Raw genomic sequence first — 18,154 nt, forward strand, 5'->3', positions numbered from 1 at the left:
AACTTTTTTTTTTCAAATTTATCTTGGCTGTTCTTGACTTCTGCTTTTCTATAGAAATTTTAGAATCAGATTTTTAAATTACAAAAAGTTCTTGCAACCAAAGCTCAATTCATCGAGATTTCCATCCCCTGTATATGCTATACCATAGGCATATTAATTTATTAATATGATGTTATTTGTCTTCTTTAATGCTTCTCATATCATGTATTTTCAATATAAGGGTAATTTTAACTTTTAAGCATTTTAAAATGCTTTTAAGTTCTCTTTATGAGTAGAATTTTGTATTATTGTGAAAACAGACAAAAAGTAAAGCTATGATTTAGTACAAGAATTAGATTTTAGTTTCAGCTTTGCTCCCAAATTGCAAGTATAAATGTGTCTTTAGCTATAAAATTAGATCAAATCTGATCTGGTTCAGTATGTCTATGATTTTAAATTTATAAGAAAATTTATATGTAGCTTGGAATGTACATAGATGTTATTTTATGAAGTATGGAAATACTGGAACTATCTCTTATATTAAATATAGGAGGAATAAATCTGGTGCCTATCGTCACAGGTCATGCACATTTAACCTTATGCACATCTGAACACACAAAAGCAGAATGCTAAATTCATGTGAGCTAGCATTTGCCTAACTCACATCATTGTTTAATATTAAAACAACATGTATTTTCAATGGTCTCACTAACTTACTCATTTTCCAGATCCACATCTGAATGTTAGTGGAACATAGTATAACTGAAGTATATTTATGGCAGAGAATACAAATACAGGATTCAAAATTCACCATGTTGCAGGAATTTGCTGTTTAAGTCTATTTTTTAAAGCTTTATTTATTTATTTATTTATTTATTTATTTATTTATTTATTTATTTATATAAGCACTGGGTACAGTCAGAAGCACAGGAGGGTGAGAGAATTCACCAGAGCCAGAGCAGGGAACAGAACAGGCAGACTGATGAAATACACTGCTGAGGGGAGCAGCGGGCACTGCAGGAGAGGTCTGCGTGCCATGTAGGACACTCGAAGGTGGTTGGGGATCGAACAGGCACTGCAGAGGCTGTGGACAGCTTCGCAGTCCAGCGCTCAACCGGTGCGCCACCAGGGGAGGCCCTTAAGTCTATTTTTTTAAGTAATTTTTGTTACTGTGAAATTAAGATTTCAAGCTAAGGATTAAGATTCGGGGTTAATTATTTTCCATTTTTATATTTTGATATCACTTTGCAATCTAAAAAGCTGAGAAATATGTAAAACACTGTAAGAAAGGCATCCTATAAATAAAACTGGTAATATTGCTTGATCAAGGATGAGATTAGTTACATATAAACATTTTGTGTTGTGTTGTGTTTTCTTAAGTAAAGTGCTTTGGTGTGGTATGTTTCAGCAACCATTGACATTTAGTGATATAATTGCATGCTGCTTTTTAAATGAAACAAATGCTCTTTGTCCCTCATTTTAGAAAAAATGAAAAATATTATTTGAGTTCTTGAATTTTCTGATACCCTACAGGAGCAATATAAGTAGTAGATCTCAGGAAAATGTATCATCCTGAAAATTTTTCCAAACTGAAAATGTCACTGGATTTAATGGGAATTTAGATAAATTCATATGTAATAAATCTGCAGCTAATCCTTATGTTCTTGAGGCAGACATTATGGAGAGAGTTAGTAGTACCCACTTATTACAATATCTTTCAATTTCATATTAAGTAGTTTTGAACAATTTGCTTAAATTCATGTCAGCTAGCATTTGCCTAAGTCATATGAACATGTGACTGTGTATATTAATACATTCATTAAAGGAAGATGAATGGAACATTATGAGTTGCAATTTTGTTTGGGACTAATTATCACAGTTGGTTATTGTAAAGGGTTAATTAGTAGATGGGTTTAATTTTGGATAGGCCAGTTTTTATGTTGCAATATAACTGTATCTCTACCTTAGTACTTTTCCAACTGAAAAGGAGTACAGTGGTGGAGGGGCTGGACAGGACACAGTGCAGGTTTTCTGATCCCATGCAGACCGGATAAAGGAGGAGTCAGAGTCCTCAGCGGTTTTTTGCAGGTCTTTTATTGGGGTTTACCAGACATATGGCAGGCAGGGGTGCTGGGGGGCCGGGAGGCTGGCAGGCCTCCCAGCCCCCAGCAAGTCTTCACTCTATCTGGGCTCTCCGGTGTTCTCTGCCTCTCTTGGCTTCTGCTACTTCTTTCTCAGCTTCTCTTTCAGCTTCTGCTGCTGCTGGCGTCCCCGTGATGCCGCCCTTAAAAGCAGTCTTAGCCCAGGTGAATCCCATCTACCTAGGCCCACACCCTATTCCAGGTGCCCGCTATCAGGCATGCATTCAGGACCACAAGGATCCATCATCTATCCTGATGGCGGGAGGGCAGAAAAGCCTGACATTTTTCCTTACCCTACAAGTGGCTTAATCAGTAAGAGAGTACAAGTCTATGTCCTACACTGAGAAAATAATTCAAAGTGCATACATTTCTACTGTTAAATGACCAAGAATATATTCATTTAAGAAAGAGCCATACAATTGAAGAGTTTGCCTATAGGTATTAACATATATTCAAAAACTACAGTTGCTTATTCAAGTATTCCCTTTTCTTTACTAACAAAACCCTTATTCTTTTTTGGGTAGCAGATTGGAGGAGGAGGCTGGATTTCAAGAACAGTTGATTCAGTCTCCATCTTGGGGATAGGTCTGTGATGCAATACTAGTCAATAAAACATAAAGGAAAAATTGTCAGTGGGAATTTTCTTTTCTAAAAAAAAGTATATAGAGATGAAAAGTTCTTTCACAATTGCGGATACTCCTCTACCCTTTCTTTCCACCTTTGAAGGTGTTATATGACTTAGAGTTGTTAGAACCATATTGCAATCGAGGCAATGAATCTATGGGTAAAAATTTAACACATAGGAATGGCTTAGTGGAAGATAGGAAAGATATCATGTTTTTGAATCATGGAGGAAATGAACCAATATTAAATCCTTACCTTCACCTTTCTTGTTACACAAGGAAAAATGAATCCTTCTTTGATTAAGCCATTGGTTATTGCAGGTGAAAGCATTTCTATCATACAAAACAAGCACTATTGGTGAAGGTGAAAATGATGAGGCTGCAAAGAGGGAAGAAGGTAGAAAATGTGAAAAAGAGGAAAAAAGGAACACATGATGGAGGAAAAGATGATTGGGATCCAAATAAACTTCGAAAAAGCAAGGATTCAATATTGGTTTGACAGCTAATCATGAATTTGATTTTTTTTTAAAGTACCTGTGATATAAAGCCCGGGAAATCCACCCATTCAACGAGCCAAAGAATAATTCTAGTGATATTCCTCTTTCCACCATTTAGTTCCTCCTGGAAACCCACTTCCAAGCTGAGGCTCTTCACTGGAACAAAAATGTAAGCACTATTAGGTTTTCCTGTAAAACTTCTTTGTAGTGTGGATAGCTGTGATTGGTGAGTCAGCTATCTGTGTCTACCTGTTACACCAAGTTTATAACAGTATTTTTGCTTTCTTTGCACAACAAATAAGCTCTGTAAGTATTAACATTTTTTGGGGAAAAACATTATGGGGTTGTAGATAATCTATTATTTTTCTCCATCCTGTGTTTATTAACATGATTTATACTATGCAAACTGAGCTTGTGAAGTTAGCCTGTTGGTTAGTTCATTGTAAGGTCAGGAATGGACACAGTGCAGGTTTTCTGATCCCATGCAGACCGGGTAAAGGAGTCAGAGTCCTCAGTAGTTTTGCAGGGTTTTTATTTGGGGTTCACCAGGCATATGGCAGGCAGGGGTGCTGGCTGGGGGGCTGGGAGGCTGGCAGACCTCCCAGCCCCCAGCAAGTCTTCACTCTATCTGGGCTCTCTAGCGTTCTCTGCTTCTGCTTCGGCTTCTCCTTCAGGTTCTGCTGCTGCTCCTACTGCTGGTGCTGCTGGCGTCCCCGTGACGCCGCCCTTAAAAAGCACAGTCTTAACTCAGCTGAATCCCATCTACCTATGCCCACACCCTATTCCAGGTGCCCGCCATCAGGCATGCATTCAGGACAAGGATCCATCATCTATCCTGATGGCGGAAGGGCAGAAAAGCCTGATATTTTCTTTACCCTACATTCATGTAAACTAAAAGAGGGCAGGGTCTGTGTTTATTTATTCATATAAGGTTCCTAATATGGCTCATTAAAATGAATATCATTTCAATAAATATTTATAGAATGATTTTCTTTAAGTAACAGTAATAAGTTTGGTGCAGCTCCTCTTTATCCTAATTATCACTTTGTACATCCAGTACCGACTTCATATGTATTTGCACATTTGTGCTGCCATGTTTCATAATGGGCTTAACATCATTTCAAGGAAACTGTTTTCTGCTCTCTATAAAAGAGCTAATTCTAGTAACTTTGCAATTGAGCCCTTTTCAGTGAAGACTTAGAATGAGTGTTATTAAGTCTTAAGAGTAGTTTCATCTCTGTGTAAGGCATTTACAACTGCTATTGAGCAAATGGTTACTGGAAATAATGTGGTGGTCTAAAGTGGAAGCTACTCTGGGCATGTAATGGCAAAGTGCTCATTTCATAGCAGGTAAACTTGTGGAATAAGAGTTAATGAAAGTTAAATCATTTTGAGTAACATAAGAATATGAACTTGGAGTGGTCAGTGGACTTTCCAGTAAACCATCTGTTTAAAATATCTAAATTTGCTCCCTATGAAACAACATTCTATTTCAGAATGCTAAATATATCTTAGAACCATCTCTTTCCATTTCATCAATGTCTATACTTTCTTCTTTCTTGGAAAGCACTCAAGTTGCTTGATTGTCCTAAGCACTCTGGCATAGCTCAGAAACATGATGGGTGTTTCTTTCATTGCTTAGGTAAATGTTGTTTAAGTCAGTAAGTGTGATAATCTTAAGCCATGTATGTGAGAAACCACATTCCAGGTAACTCAATCAGTTTGCTGGTCTCTCATGGCCCCCATGTGGGCCTCAAACAGGTGTTTGTTGCTTTTTTTGTTGTTTGTTTTATACTTAAGGTATTCTCCTCTACCCTACAAAAACATTTACCAGGAAGAGGTTTTGTTTTCATTTTCATAATGTTATAATTAGTATGCCTTCACACAAACAATTCTTTTCCCTTTTCTCTCCTGTGAGAACCATTAGTGATACTCTCCACCAGTAAAATCATAGCAGATAGTGGGAAAGCAAAGACAGTCATCTAAATTGTAGTTGACCTATTGACTTATAAAACAGCTGCACCGAATCTGAGCTCCTGAATCTAGAGTAACAAATGAGGTTGGAGTGGAATCTAAAGGGACATAAACAAGTGCTCTGAATAAATTTGTGCACTCCAGCAGCTACCTGCTAAAACTGCAGGTCAGTGTCATGTAAATGTAGTGATATCCCAAAGGCAGGCTAGTTGTGGTTGATATAAAATGGGTGACTCCTGCTCAGTAACTTGGGCTATTTTTCTCTCTGGGAACATCATGGGGATTTTGGTGCATGCATTTCTCTCTAGAAATGTGACTTTGGATATAATTGTGTTCCTTGCTGCTTTTGGGGTCAGAAATCATGATCAAGTTAACATCAGAGTTAAGCATTCAGGGCCATACATTTTTTGTTTTGTTTTTTAGTTTTATTGACATTCTGTTTTTAATTAAAAATACAACCTTTAAATCTTAGATGATAAATTACTGGAAAGCCATAATAATAATATAAATCTGTCTTTTCTCTTGTGCCTCCCTGAGTACTTGGCAACATGACCTTGAACCATGAAGTCTCCATCAGTACCTGTAGCTCCCTAGTTGCTTGGCAAAGGGACAGAACTATTGCATGATATTACCTGAAGAACAAAGCATGGGACACACAGATGCAGGGGTTACTTAGTGTGTTCTGAATCATATTTGGAACTTCATTTCTGAATTTTTGTTTTCATAGGATTTAATTAATATCCATAGGCATGCCCTACCTGTTTATATTTTTGAGAGCATGTCTGGCTTAATGGAATTTTTAAAAGAACTTGAATTTTTCCTCTAGAGCTTATTGTGTTTTTTTAAAAATGGTTTTAGTTTGTTGTTCAGCAGTGAGAAAAGACTTTTTTCCCCAAGTCCTCATGCATCAAAAGTATTAAGTTGTCACATACATAGAATTTTACAGAGTGACACACAAAATAACTGCCTTTTAAAGAGTTGGCCATTGACAAAGATAAACAGCTGGGACTACATCAAATTAAAGAGCTTCTGCACAGCAAAAGAGACAATAACAAAAACAAAGAGAAACCCCACCGACTGGGAGAACATTTTTGCACCCAACACTAATGATAAAGGACTGATCACAAAAATCTACAAAGAGCTGATGAGACTCAACAAAAACAAAGAAAATAATCCAGTCAAAAAATGGGCAGAAGAGCTAAAAAGAAACTTCTCTGAAGAGGAAATGCAAATGGCCAACAGGCTGTAGGGTAAAGAAAATGTCAGGCTTTTCTGCCCTTCCGCCATCAGGATAGATGATGGATCCTTGTCCTGAATGCATGCCTGATGGCGGGCACCTGGAATAGGGTGTGGGCATAGGTAGATGGGATTCAGCTGAGTTAAGACTGTGCTTTTAAGGGCGGCATCATGGGGGGACGCCAGCAGCACCAGTAGCAGCAGCAGCAGAAGCCAAAACCGAAAGAGAAGCCGAGAAGTAACAGAACGAACGCTAGAGAGCCCAGATAGAGTGAAGATTTGCTGGGGGCTGGGAGGCCTGCCAGCCTCCCAGCCCCCCAGCCAGCACCCCTGCCTGCCATATGCCTGGTGAACCCCAAATAAAAAACCTGCAAAACTACTGAGGACTCTGACTTCTCCTTTACCCGGTCTGCATGAGATCAGAAAACCTGCCCTGTGTCCTGTCCTGCCTTTACACAGGCATATGAAAAAATGTTCAACATCACTTGCAATCAGGGAACTGCAAATCAAAACCACACTGAGATACCTTCTCACACCAGTGAGAATGGCACATATTAAAAAAAACTAGCAACAACAAATGTTGGCGAGGTTGTAGAGAAAAAGGAACTCTCCTGCACTGCTGGTGGAGTGCAAACTGGTCCAACCTCTATGGAAAGCTGTGTGGAGATTCCTCAACCTACTAAAGATGGAGCTCCCATATAATCCAGCAATTCCACTCCTAGGTATTTACCCAAAGGACACAGAAACATCAATTCCAAAGAGCACCTGCACCCCTATGTTTATAGCAGCACTATTTACAGTGCTAAGCTTTGGAAACAACCCAAATGCCCAAAAATAGATGACAGGATCAAGAAGATGTGGTACATATACACCATGAAATATTACTCAGCAATCAAAAAAGATAAACACATGCAATTTGCAGCAACATGGATGGCACTGGAAGGGATCATGCTCAGCGAAATAAGCCAGAAAGAAAAAGAAAAATACCGGATGGTCTCACTCATAGCAGGAATCTAGAAAAGTGCTTGTAGATTCATTTCCTGTTCCTGCCCACTGAATTTCTGCTGTAACAGGAAGTAGAACCTAGCCCTATTCCGCTAACATTTTTACTTTTTTTGGCGGCTGTAGGGTAAATGGCTTTCAGGCTTTTCTGCCTTCCCACCATTAGGATTGCCCTGCCTAATGGGGCACCTGCAGTTCTTACATTGTTGTAAGCTGACTTGTTTACTTCTGTGGGTCATGGGAGGAGTATTGAGATAGTCACCAAGAGAAAGCTAGGAGTGAGAGAGACAGGCCAGAGTGAAGAACTGCCAGGGGCCAGGAGGCAGGTAGGCACCCTTGCCTGCCGTGTACCTGGTTGCTGCAATACATGTAAAGCTCAAAAAAAAAAAAAAAGCTTGAGAAAGCCACTGAGGGCTCCAGGACTCTCCTTTGCTAGGTCTGCTTGGATCATAGATACCCTGCTCTCTGCCATCCTGCCCCTACAGCGGCTTAGCATAGCAACAGTTTTCTTGACATTCCCAATGTGAGCTGATAACAAAGATTTTCTGTTTCTTTATAAAATTAATAAATATCTATGTGATTTCATGTTATTATGACATTCAGATTTCTTCTTTTTTATGTTAATCTACTCACTTTTAAAAAACAAAATGTATCAATGATTTAGCACATGAAGACCTATGAGAATTTTGCATGTGTTTAAGAGAATACAATAGGAATCAGATTTACTTTCTTATTTAAACTCCAGTTTCCTCATCTTTAAAATTGAGGTAATAATTATAATTACCTCATGGGCTTGTTGTTTGTGTCAAATAGTCATAAAGGTTTAAGAATAATGTCTAGCTTCCATTACGAGCTACGTATTTATTGTAGAAAAAAAATAGAAGTGATATGTGTTAGGGCTTATAGAGTTTAAATCTGTCTCTTCCTTGCCTTGCAGACTAGGCTATGAAGCTTTGAACAGTTAAGGGAAACTGAGGACACTCTGAGAGCCAGGGCAAACACCTTGGGCACACAGAGGAGGCAAATAATTGTTATTGAAACGGGGCCATGACACCCACCTGTGGTTATTAAAGGTAATACAAATTGTAAAAGATGCAGGGACTAATCACTTTAGTAGATAGCAACCAACACAGACCTGTGTCCTAAACCTTAGATACCCCACAAGTTCAGAGTATAAAAAGCACTTCAAATTTCCCTCGCTGTACAGAATTCTCATCTCACACCCTATTTCTCTAGCAGGGTGCTTTCTCTACTTCCCATACTGTCTTTGGTGAATTATTTTACCCCCTTCCACTCCTCCACCCTCATCTTGGAGTCCCTTCATGGTTGTTTGACCTCTCTCTCACCACAATATGTTCATGGGGATTATATCATTTATAAATATACCAAACCATCTTAATCATTATTGTCCAATTTAATAGCTTTTATGTTGATTTTATTTTTAGACGATGTAAATCCTTCTGTCTCTGACTTGTTTTGGAGTTGGTTTGTATTTCTCTAGTATATCATTTTAATATTTTAATTTGAAAGATCTTTTTCTGAATCTTTTTTCTCATATAGATCATTTAGGTGGGCTTGTTTATTAACCATCAAAAAAACTTTGGTTTTAGCATATGATTTGAATATCTGTATTTATTTTTACTACAAGTATTTGTACTTTCTATTTTCATAATTTATATGGTCTGTTTTTCCTCTTACTGACTCTCCCTTTTCTATTTCAATCTTTTGCATTATTAGTATTCATGTGTTCTTGAAAGTCATAGTGCCCCCCCATTTCCACAACACAGCAATTTAAAAGTTGTATTCTTCACTTCTATTAGTAACTCATTTGAAAACATTGCATATTGCTAAACATTTTTTTATTCATCAGCTTCTAAAATCTTGCCTCTATGAATTATTTAAAAATTAATTTATATTGCTTCCTATTTTGTATCTGTGCCACCTCCAATTTTGTAGGTATGAACAAGCTTTTGTTTTATTCTAATTGCTCTCATGTTTATATTAGTGCATGTTTTTAAAATTATATTTACAATCTAGTCTGTAATTGTAAACGTAGATAAATATTATAGCCACACAGCTCTTTCATTGAAGTTAATTGTTACCACTATCTCTTAGTGGCAGCTCAAATCTCAGTTGAGCTACATTGTGAATGGTTTAGACAGGGATGATTTATTTCAGCAAGCCACTCGAGTAGAGTTTCGGCATGGAATTTGGGACAACCTCTTTCTATTTCTTACTTCTTCAAAATCTCCCCTTTTACTCTCCAGTTGTAGTAGGGTGACCAGGTGCAGAGCAGGCAGAGGGGTCTGGGGGGTGGTGGTGAGGGGGGCAGGAGGCTAGCAACAACCAGCCCTCCAGTCCACAGCTATGTCAATCTGTGAGCTTTCTTTTCTCTGGTCTCTCTCTGGTGTCCTGTCATGGTCTCACCTCTTCTGTAATCACACCGCTCATCCTCTCATAGCATTCTCCTGTAGTTCTTTTCTTTTCTTTTTTTTTAAAAGATATTTATTTATTTATTTATTTATTTATACAAGCACTGGGTACAGTCAGAAGTGAGGGGGGGTGAGAGAATTCACCAGAGCCAGAGCAGGGAACAGAACAGGCAGAGTGATGAAATACACTGCTGAGGAGGCAGCGGGTGGCAGGAGAGGTCTGCGCGCCACGTGGGACCCTCACCTGGTGGCCGGGGATCGAACTGGCGCTGCAGAGGCTGCAGGCAGCTTCGCAACCCAGTGCTCAACCGCTGCGCCACCGGGGAGGCCCTCTCCTGTAGTTTTTTTTATCCCTGCTCTCTAGGCATCCACAATCACCCAATATGCCCTCTACATTAACAAGATCAAGGCAGCAGGGTGTAAGCCACAGAGGCCAATGACATAAAAGCCTGATCAATTCATTTACCCCAGAACAGGATTTTCTACAGAATTTTAGTCTTCTTTGCCAGCACTTAAACTAAAAGATTAGAGAGTGGGACCTTAACCAGGGTAGAAGCAAAAGCCCACCTCCATTATATTCTGTCACTTAATATTGATGAACAGAAGCCTGCAAATATCCTATATATTTTCTTATGCATGTAGCTATCTCTGTCTTGGTTTCTTAAGGTTTTGGTTTCTTTGGATTTTGAAATTTACTAAACATCAGTAAATGTTTCAGTATCATATTTCATCAGTTTTCTGGGTTGTAATGAGGCATTTCAATCTTTAGTTATCCAGAAAAATTATCTTGAATCTTACATCTAAATATTTTTTTAGTTTCACATTTCTTCACCAGTCATAGAAATTATCAATATGTTAATCTACTTTGCCTTTCATTATGTTTATCAGCTATTGTCTACTATTTTCCACATCTTTACTTTTTTGATCTGCTCTTTGTGAGATTTTTCTTTTTTTTTTTTTCCCCCTCATGTAGGTGCTGTGGTTTTTGTGCCTGAAATATAGCAGTGCATGAGATGTAGCAAGCATTTTTAATTTGTATTCTTTTGGAGGTACCATCACGTTTTTGTGTAAATATGCATTTTTTATAGGCACATAAGAATAACCTAAAGTAGGATGCATGATGAACTCCTTTAATTGACCTTGCTTGTCTAAATTAGAGTGTGGTAAATGAGCAATGATATTCAAGATCTGAAAGACTATTAAACCAATCAAAAGGATTTTTGAAGTTCTTACATCATTTTCATTTTTGTATAGTATTTGATTTCTCCCCTCAGATTTCTCCCATTACTACCTCACCTGTGAACCATCACCATAGTCCCTTGTGCTCTTTCCTCCCCTGTTTTAATCCCTTTCTCTCCCCATCTCTTGTCTCAGATCTATAGTTTTCCTGCAAGTTTTGTCTTTTTCCTAACCCTTTGTTCAGGTCTCCTATATTCCTCCTATACGTAAAACCATTTGGTATTTTTCTTTTTCCTTCTGACTTATTTCACTGAGCCTAATCCTTTCCAGTTCCATCCATGTTGCTGCAAATAACATGAGTTTATCTTTTTGATTGCTGAATAGTATTCCATTGTGTATATATACCACATCTTGATCCATTCATCTGTTTTTGGGTATTTAGATTGTTTCCATATCTAAACTATTGTAAATAGTACTGGTTTCCTTTAGAATTACTGATTTTGTGCTATTGGGTAGATTCCTAGGAGTGGAATTGCTGGGTCATATGGTAGATCCATTTTTAGTATTTTGATGGTACTCCATACAGTGTTCCATAGTGGTTGGATCCGTTTGCATTCTCTTTGTGAAATTTTTCTTTAAGAGATGTTATATATAATTTTATTCAGATACCTAGAGTTTTTAAATCTGTCTTTTGCATAACAGGTTGCATAAAATTTGTTTATTTCCTTCATTCCTCAGTCTTTCTCACCCACCAATTCTCCAATAACATGATAGGTGCTCAATACATCTTTCTTGGTAAGTAAAGGGTCCAAATTGCAATTCAACTAGCTTATGTTGTTTCCATTTTATAATATGAAGTAGAACCATTTTCTGGTTTTAGTGTTACTGCTGTATTTTATTTTCATTTCAAGCTGTTTTTTAGAGGGAAATTGTAAACCTGCATTTGTATAATTTTCCTGAGAAATGGGCTTGTCAGTTTTTCCTAGAGCATCTAATCTGTATAGCTAACAATTTAGATTTGGTAAATATTCAAACTTTATTTCTTGATCTAGACTACATTTATTATGGTTGGTTATTTTAAAAATATCTCCTGACAAGGTATTTATTAGTATCCTCCAAAATATAAGTACAATAAGTCCCCAGATCATCATTTCTCACTTATCCTTTGTAACAGAGCATAAAGTAATGGACACTTTCTGTAGCCTTAAGTGATTATCCCTGATTAATGTTTATACCATATTTATTTTGCAACAAGTTACTTCCTGTCATTAGCTGTCACATTTCCAACAGAAATATCCCTTAAACAAGACTGTTGGAAAAGAAAGTTCCTACAAACATCTTCAGTCTAAGAAGCAATTTGTTTTCTACTAAACAGCATTTAGGTCTGAAGTGTAAAATAGTTTCAGAAGGTAATCCTACAAATAAGGTCACATACATGAATAATTTACTAGGATCAATTTTGTGTCTTTTGTAGAAAAAGACACAGATATTTATGTATCAAAATAATAAAATATCAAAATAAATACTTTGCCTTATTTAGACCAAAATAAAAGTTTTGGTGACAAACAAAACATATTTATAAAGTGTATAATAGATATATTAATTTAAGTGTTTGCATGTTCCACTTTTCTTTAAATGAATCTTTTAAAGTCAAAACACTTGGTTGCAAAGATTGTTTCATAAGGTCAAACCTAGAGTTCAGTTTATTTTTTTTCTTCTTGCAGTAGAATTTAATACAACCAATAACTCATCTCTTATCTGTTTAACTTATTTAAGCTTGATTTTGCTTTTAAATCTCACATTGAAAGTGCCCTTAAAAGAAAATGACTATACAAGCAAAACTTGCTTCAAATAACTTTAATTTCTATATATATTGGGCAAGTGAGTCTTCAGTTACTGTAAAGAACATTTTGTTTGTATTTCAACATTCTTTCCTGCTTTCCAGTTGTACCACTTTGTTTTTTTGTGTTTTTTTTTTAATTTTTATTTTAACATTTATCATTTAAAAAAAAATTTTAGACAATATTTGTTTCCCCCCCACCCCTTTAGATTGAGTCCCCATAGAATTTCCTTCCCCAAGGCACTCACAATTGATTAGCCCTTAGATTTTGGATCAGTATCCTTCCTCAACAAGACGGTAAATAGTATGTTTCAGTGCCCTGGGTTTTATTTCTCCTATCCTTTTATTTTTTTCAAGTACTTTTATACTTTTATTTTTATAGGCCCTTTTACCTTTCCTCCATTAAATATTCATATCACTATCAACCTGTTCTTGTTACATCATTGGATAATAAATCAGTTATTTGTCACTTTAATGTGAATAATGTAGCTCAATGAGTTTTTTATTTTAGTGTATTTGCATTTAAACTTAAGTGGCATCTAATATAAGATCTCATAGCAAACCTCAAAAGAAAAAGTAGTGTTTGGAGAAGACTTCAAGGCATATTTGCTCATAGTTTAATAACTATTTGTTTATGATTTGTCTCTTTCCACTAATCTTAAGCCTTGCCCTATCCCAAAAGGTAATGTGAACTCACACACATACTCACACACATACATAAAAAAAAAAGATAATCTAAAAGTACATTCTAATACCAAGCCATATAAAATCCAAATAGTAAATTTGATCCTATTCTTAACTCTTATAAATCCAACTTAGTATTCATGGTAAATGGATTCCACCATGTTAATCCATACCTAAATATTAAAGCAATTTAGGACACCCAGAGTCTGGAACACCAAAATATACATTCATTCATTCATTCATTATTGATATTAACCAATATAATCAAATTATGATTAATTTACTTAGTTATACATTGTTAATAGGGTAGAATTTAGTTTTTAACAAACTATCATAGAAAGGTAGTTAAAATACATACTGATGAATATTATATTATATAAACTAATGTATATTTATATTCTTTAAATTATGTATATACTTTCTAATGATTAAAAACTAATTACAATAAATCTAATAATCCATGTGTTAATTAATAAGTCATAAAAATGCTATTTTGAAAAATTCAAGAAAAATTCTGAAATATAAAATGACAAATCTTGTTAAGTGGACTTCACTGTATAGTGGGCCATAGCTAGTCTCTATCTTTTTCCTTTTTCCAAAATTTCTTGAACTACAAATTATATCACAATCAGAAAAATATTTATAGAAGAGGTTATTACAGTATAAATAAAAAAAGAAGATAAGACACAGAGTTGATTTTGTTTTACATAAAGGGAGCTTTAAGTGCTTTTCAGAAGAATACAAAATTTAGCTGATTTGGCAAATCATTTATAAAGGTAGAAAATCTACACATACCTTTCCATGATCCCTTTGACAGGAAACTTTCTTTCTTTGTTGTTGTTGTTGTTGTTCGGTAAACTTTTCCATGTTAAAATTTACCAAGAAATAAAAATAATTTATGATACTGTTCTTCTGATTAAATTCTGCAAATGTCCAAGCACATTCTCTGAATGAAGAAAATATCTGAATCATGTACCATTGTTACAGAGTAGAATTAATTAGATCAAAGATTTTTACAGAGGGAAATATTGACTCAAATAAGATGCAAAGCAATTTTTTCTTCTTTTTTATTAGTAAATAGAGAAGGATAAATAGTAAAATAGATACAGTAAAATAGTAAATAGATACAGCAGCAACAGAAGTTTCTGTGCTTTTTGGAACAAATAATACTAAAATAATGTCATGAAGAGTTCTAATGATAAATCACTATACTTTCACTTTTTAAAACCTACTTAGGACATTAATTTGGATATAATACATTGCTAGAAGCAAAATCAAGTCAAATATTGACATAGAATGTAATATTTTATTAAGTATTGATTTATTTACTATAATAATTTTTATGTTTAGTTTTTCAACATATTATCAGAATTGATAAGGAGGTTGCATAGTAACCCCATACTCCTCATTCATTGATAAATTGTACTGAGTTTTCAGATTTCTATTATGGACAAAATTCCAACTTATTAAAAGGGAGGCACTCATTATCTCAGAAAGTATTCAATTACTAACAATAACTTACCATTTTCTTATAAATTTTCGACGTTCTTTTCCTAAACAAGAGCTTACACTGGATCAAAATATATAATTTCCAAGTTTAAGGGCATCATGTACTACATTTCTTTTAAACTTCTTATATTTAATTGTGTGCTGCCTTGGCAATATTCAAAAGTTATACACTTTTCTTTTTAAGACCAATAATTATATCATATCTCCATAGTCTTTCTCAACACATCATAACACAGTGACTAATATTGAATAACTAAGTCTTGTACTATTCTCAGAAATTATCTTTACTGGGCCTCCCCGGTGGCGCAGTGGTTGAGCGCTGGGTTGCGAAGCTGCCCGCAGCCTCTTCAGCACCGGTTCGATCCCCAGCTGCGACCCGGCCACTGGAGGAGGGTCCCACATGGCGGGCAGACCTCTCCTGCCGCCCACTGCTCCCCTCAGCAGTGTACTTCGGTCCTTCTGCCTGCTCTGATCCTCGCTCTGGCTCTGGTGAATTCTCTCACCCTCCTGCGCTTCCAGTGCTTGTATAAATAAATAAATAAATCTTTAAAAAAAAATCTTTACTAAATATACTTCTCTACGATTTGAGGGTCTCTTCTGTCCTTTTTAAATCAAATGTCTGCTCATACCTTTAGAAAATCACTAGGATTTATCTATTTAAAATTTTTTTCATAATGAATTAGAATATCATAACTTAAATGAGATGGTCCCCTGATTGACAGTATAAGTGAAGGAATGTGAAAAAAAGAGAAAGAAAATTTTAGTACAACTCTTAATATTCAAATAAGGGGAATCTATTCTGCCTATACAAGTAATCTTTTATTTAGCACAGATTTTGACATTGTTATGAATATCATTGTGGGAATCAAGCAAAAAACAAAAAATGAAAGCTGATATTACCTGTGATGTGTGCTTTAAGGGAGTGATTGAGAATAAAATACTTTTCTATTTTGTAACCAGAAATTTTCAAAAATCGTTGCAAAAAGGGAAAGGATTGCTTCAGTTTTATTCATTATACTAGTTGTGCATATATTCTGAAAACCTGTGTATAAGGTTGGTATTCCTCTAATTCAATTTTGAGAGGCTCCAAAAATTTCCCCTGGAATATGTTCTATTGGCCAAAGAGCACCAATGCCTCAGGTTTCTCCTCTTTGTCCTCCCCACACCACCCTGTTAGCTTTCTCAAAGGAAAAAAAACATCTTTGGTGCTTCATGTTTGGTATTAAATTACTTTCTGTAGCTCCAAAATGTCAGTTCCAGCAAAGCATTAACATCCAAGAGAAGCTTCTTTCAATTTCTCAATTGCTCATGTCTTTCATTCCTGACGCTATCTATCCTGCAGATTTCTGAACTAACTACCTCTGAAGCACACGTTTACTGAAAACATTTGTAAAGTGAATGCTATAAAAAAATAAAAAAAGCCTGTCATCTGCCATAAGATTCTTTGTAGCTTCTCTTTGCTGTGCAACCCTGACATTTCAGTAATTGCTTCAACCTTAGTACAGTAGGGCTTTGTGCCTTCCCTAGATGAAACACTACCTAGACTCCTTATTTTAGAAGTCCTCCACTTTGATTACTAGGCACTAAGTTTCTCCTCCTTGGCCAAGGCAGCTTTTAGCCTGTCAGTGTGTCTGAATCAAGTTTTTTCTCAGTGAAAATGGAGTACCCATAGTGAAAAGTGGTTTCATCATTTCCTGTCTTCTGGGTGAGCTAAATTTACTTGTAGATTTTTTTTTTCATTTTTATTTTCCTTTTCTTTTTAAAATAATGATACTGATTGGTATTTTGTAATTAATGCAAAGCTACTGAAAAAAGATGTTTGTATAAATGTATCTGAATGCTAGTGACTTGCTTATATGGCTTGTCAACAGTAAATGTTGTTTCAAATTGAAATGAAACTCTGCAAGGAATTATAGATGCTTTCGAAGGAAATAAGCTAAAATTAAGGAAAGAATAATAAGTCACCACCATCATCTTTATTCAGTGCACTAGATACTTTCCAGGCATTTCTAAGTATTACTTGTATGCGACATGGTCATAGGAGGGAGGTATGGAGATGATTAAGATACCATGCCTTTTAAAGAGGTTATTGTTAGAATTACAAAGCTATAAATTTTCTATAGAGAGCTAATGCAACCTCCCAATGAGTTTGAGAGTAATAAAAGAAGAGATAAAGATTCCTACTTAAATGACTTTGAAGGGCAGAGTTGGATAAAACCTCTAATGGCAATAATGATTGCTTAAAATTTAAAAACATTGAAAATCATTTTAACATTTGATTCATATTACCTCTTAGTTGGAAAAATACCCCAGAATGTTGCCATTGGTGTTGAACAGGAAAATATTTTGATAAATACTTACATGTATTTTCTGTTGATTCATAACCATTTTCATATGAAATTGGCTAAGTATTCTGCACTGTGCTTCAGGGGAAGGGATAGCATCATAAAAGGAAGAGGAAATGAGAGAAGTCCATTCAATATCTTACAAATTTATCTACCAACTATACCTTAATAAGTTGAAAAAAAGTTGCTAGGACTTAGGTAAAGTTAGCAATAGGGAAATAAACATATACATGTTGGTGGACATGTAAATCAGTGCAAATTTTGGGGGGCATTACTTCTCCAAATTATTTAAAATACACACAATTTCTTGATTCAAAAACTTCAGGCTAGGAATTTACTTCAAAGATGTACTTGCAAATTAATGGGAAAATATATGAAGGTTAACTATTACTGCATTGTCTATGTCAGCAAAATTAGAAACTCCAATGTTCTTCAGTAGGAGACTGGTTGAATAAGATACTTGGTAACAACTATAACAATGAGATGTGGTGATTTAGAAAACCTTTCATGATTGTTATTAAAAGAAAACTAATTAAGGATTGCATTTGTGCAATAAGATACAATATGACATATTTTATATGAACATAATATATCTACATGTATATTAGCATTAAATAAATGGAAATATAAATAGAAATGGTAAGGGAAATGTTAATAAAGTTAGATGCTGTTTGTTATATGATATAGTTTTTTATTTTTATATTCCCCATACA

General features: G+C 35.5%; 1 long non-coding RNA gene across 1 annotated transcript; it reads right to left on the minus strand.

Moving 5' to 3' along the window:
* Positions 1–2,159: 2,159 nt before the first annotated feature.
* LOC119255842 (uncharacterized) lies at positions 2,160–17,476 on the minus strand. The gene is made up of 5 exons (XR_005127556.2): positions 17,458–17,476; positions 14,383–14,533; positions 3,278–3,396; positions 3,000–3,122; positions 2,160–2,720 (listed from the first exon to the last, which is right to left on the minus strand). It is a non-coding gene; the product is annotated as an uncharacterized LOC119255842 (long non-coding RNA).
* Between the last annotated feature and the right edge of the window lie 678 nt (positions 17,477–18,154).

Source organism: Talpa occidentalis, unplaced genomic scaffold (assembly GCF_014898055.3).
Source record: "Talpa occidentalis isolate TD23 unplaced genomic scaffold, MPIMG_talOcc4v2.1 talOcc4.3, whole genome shotgun sequence".
Classification (NCBI taxonomy): Eukaryota; Metazoa; Chordata; class Mammalia; order Eulipotyphla; family Talpidae; genus Talpa; species Talpa occidentalis.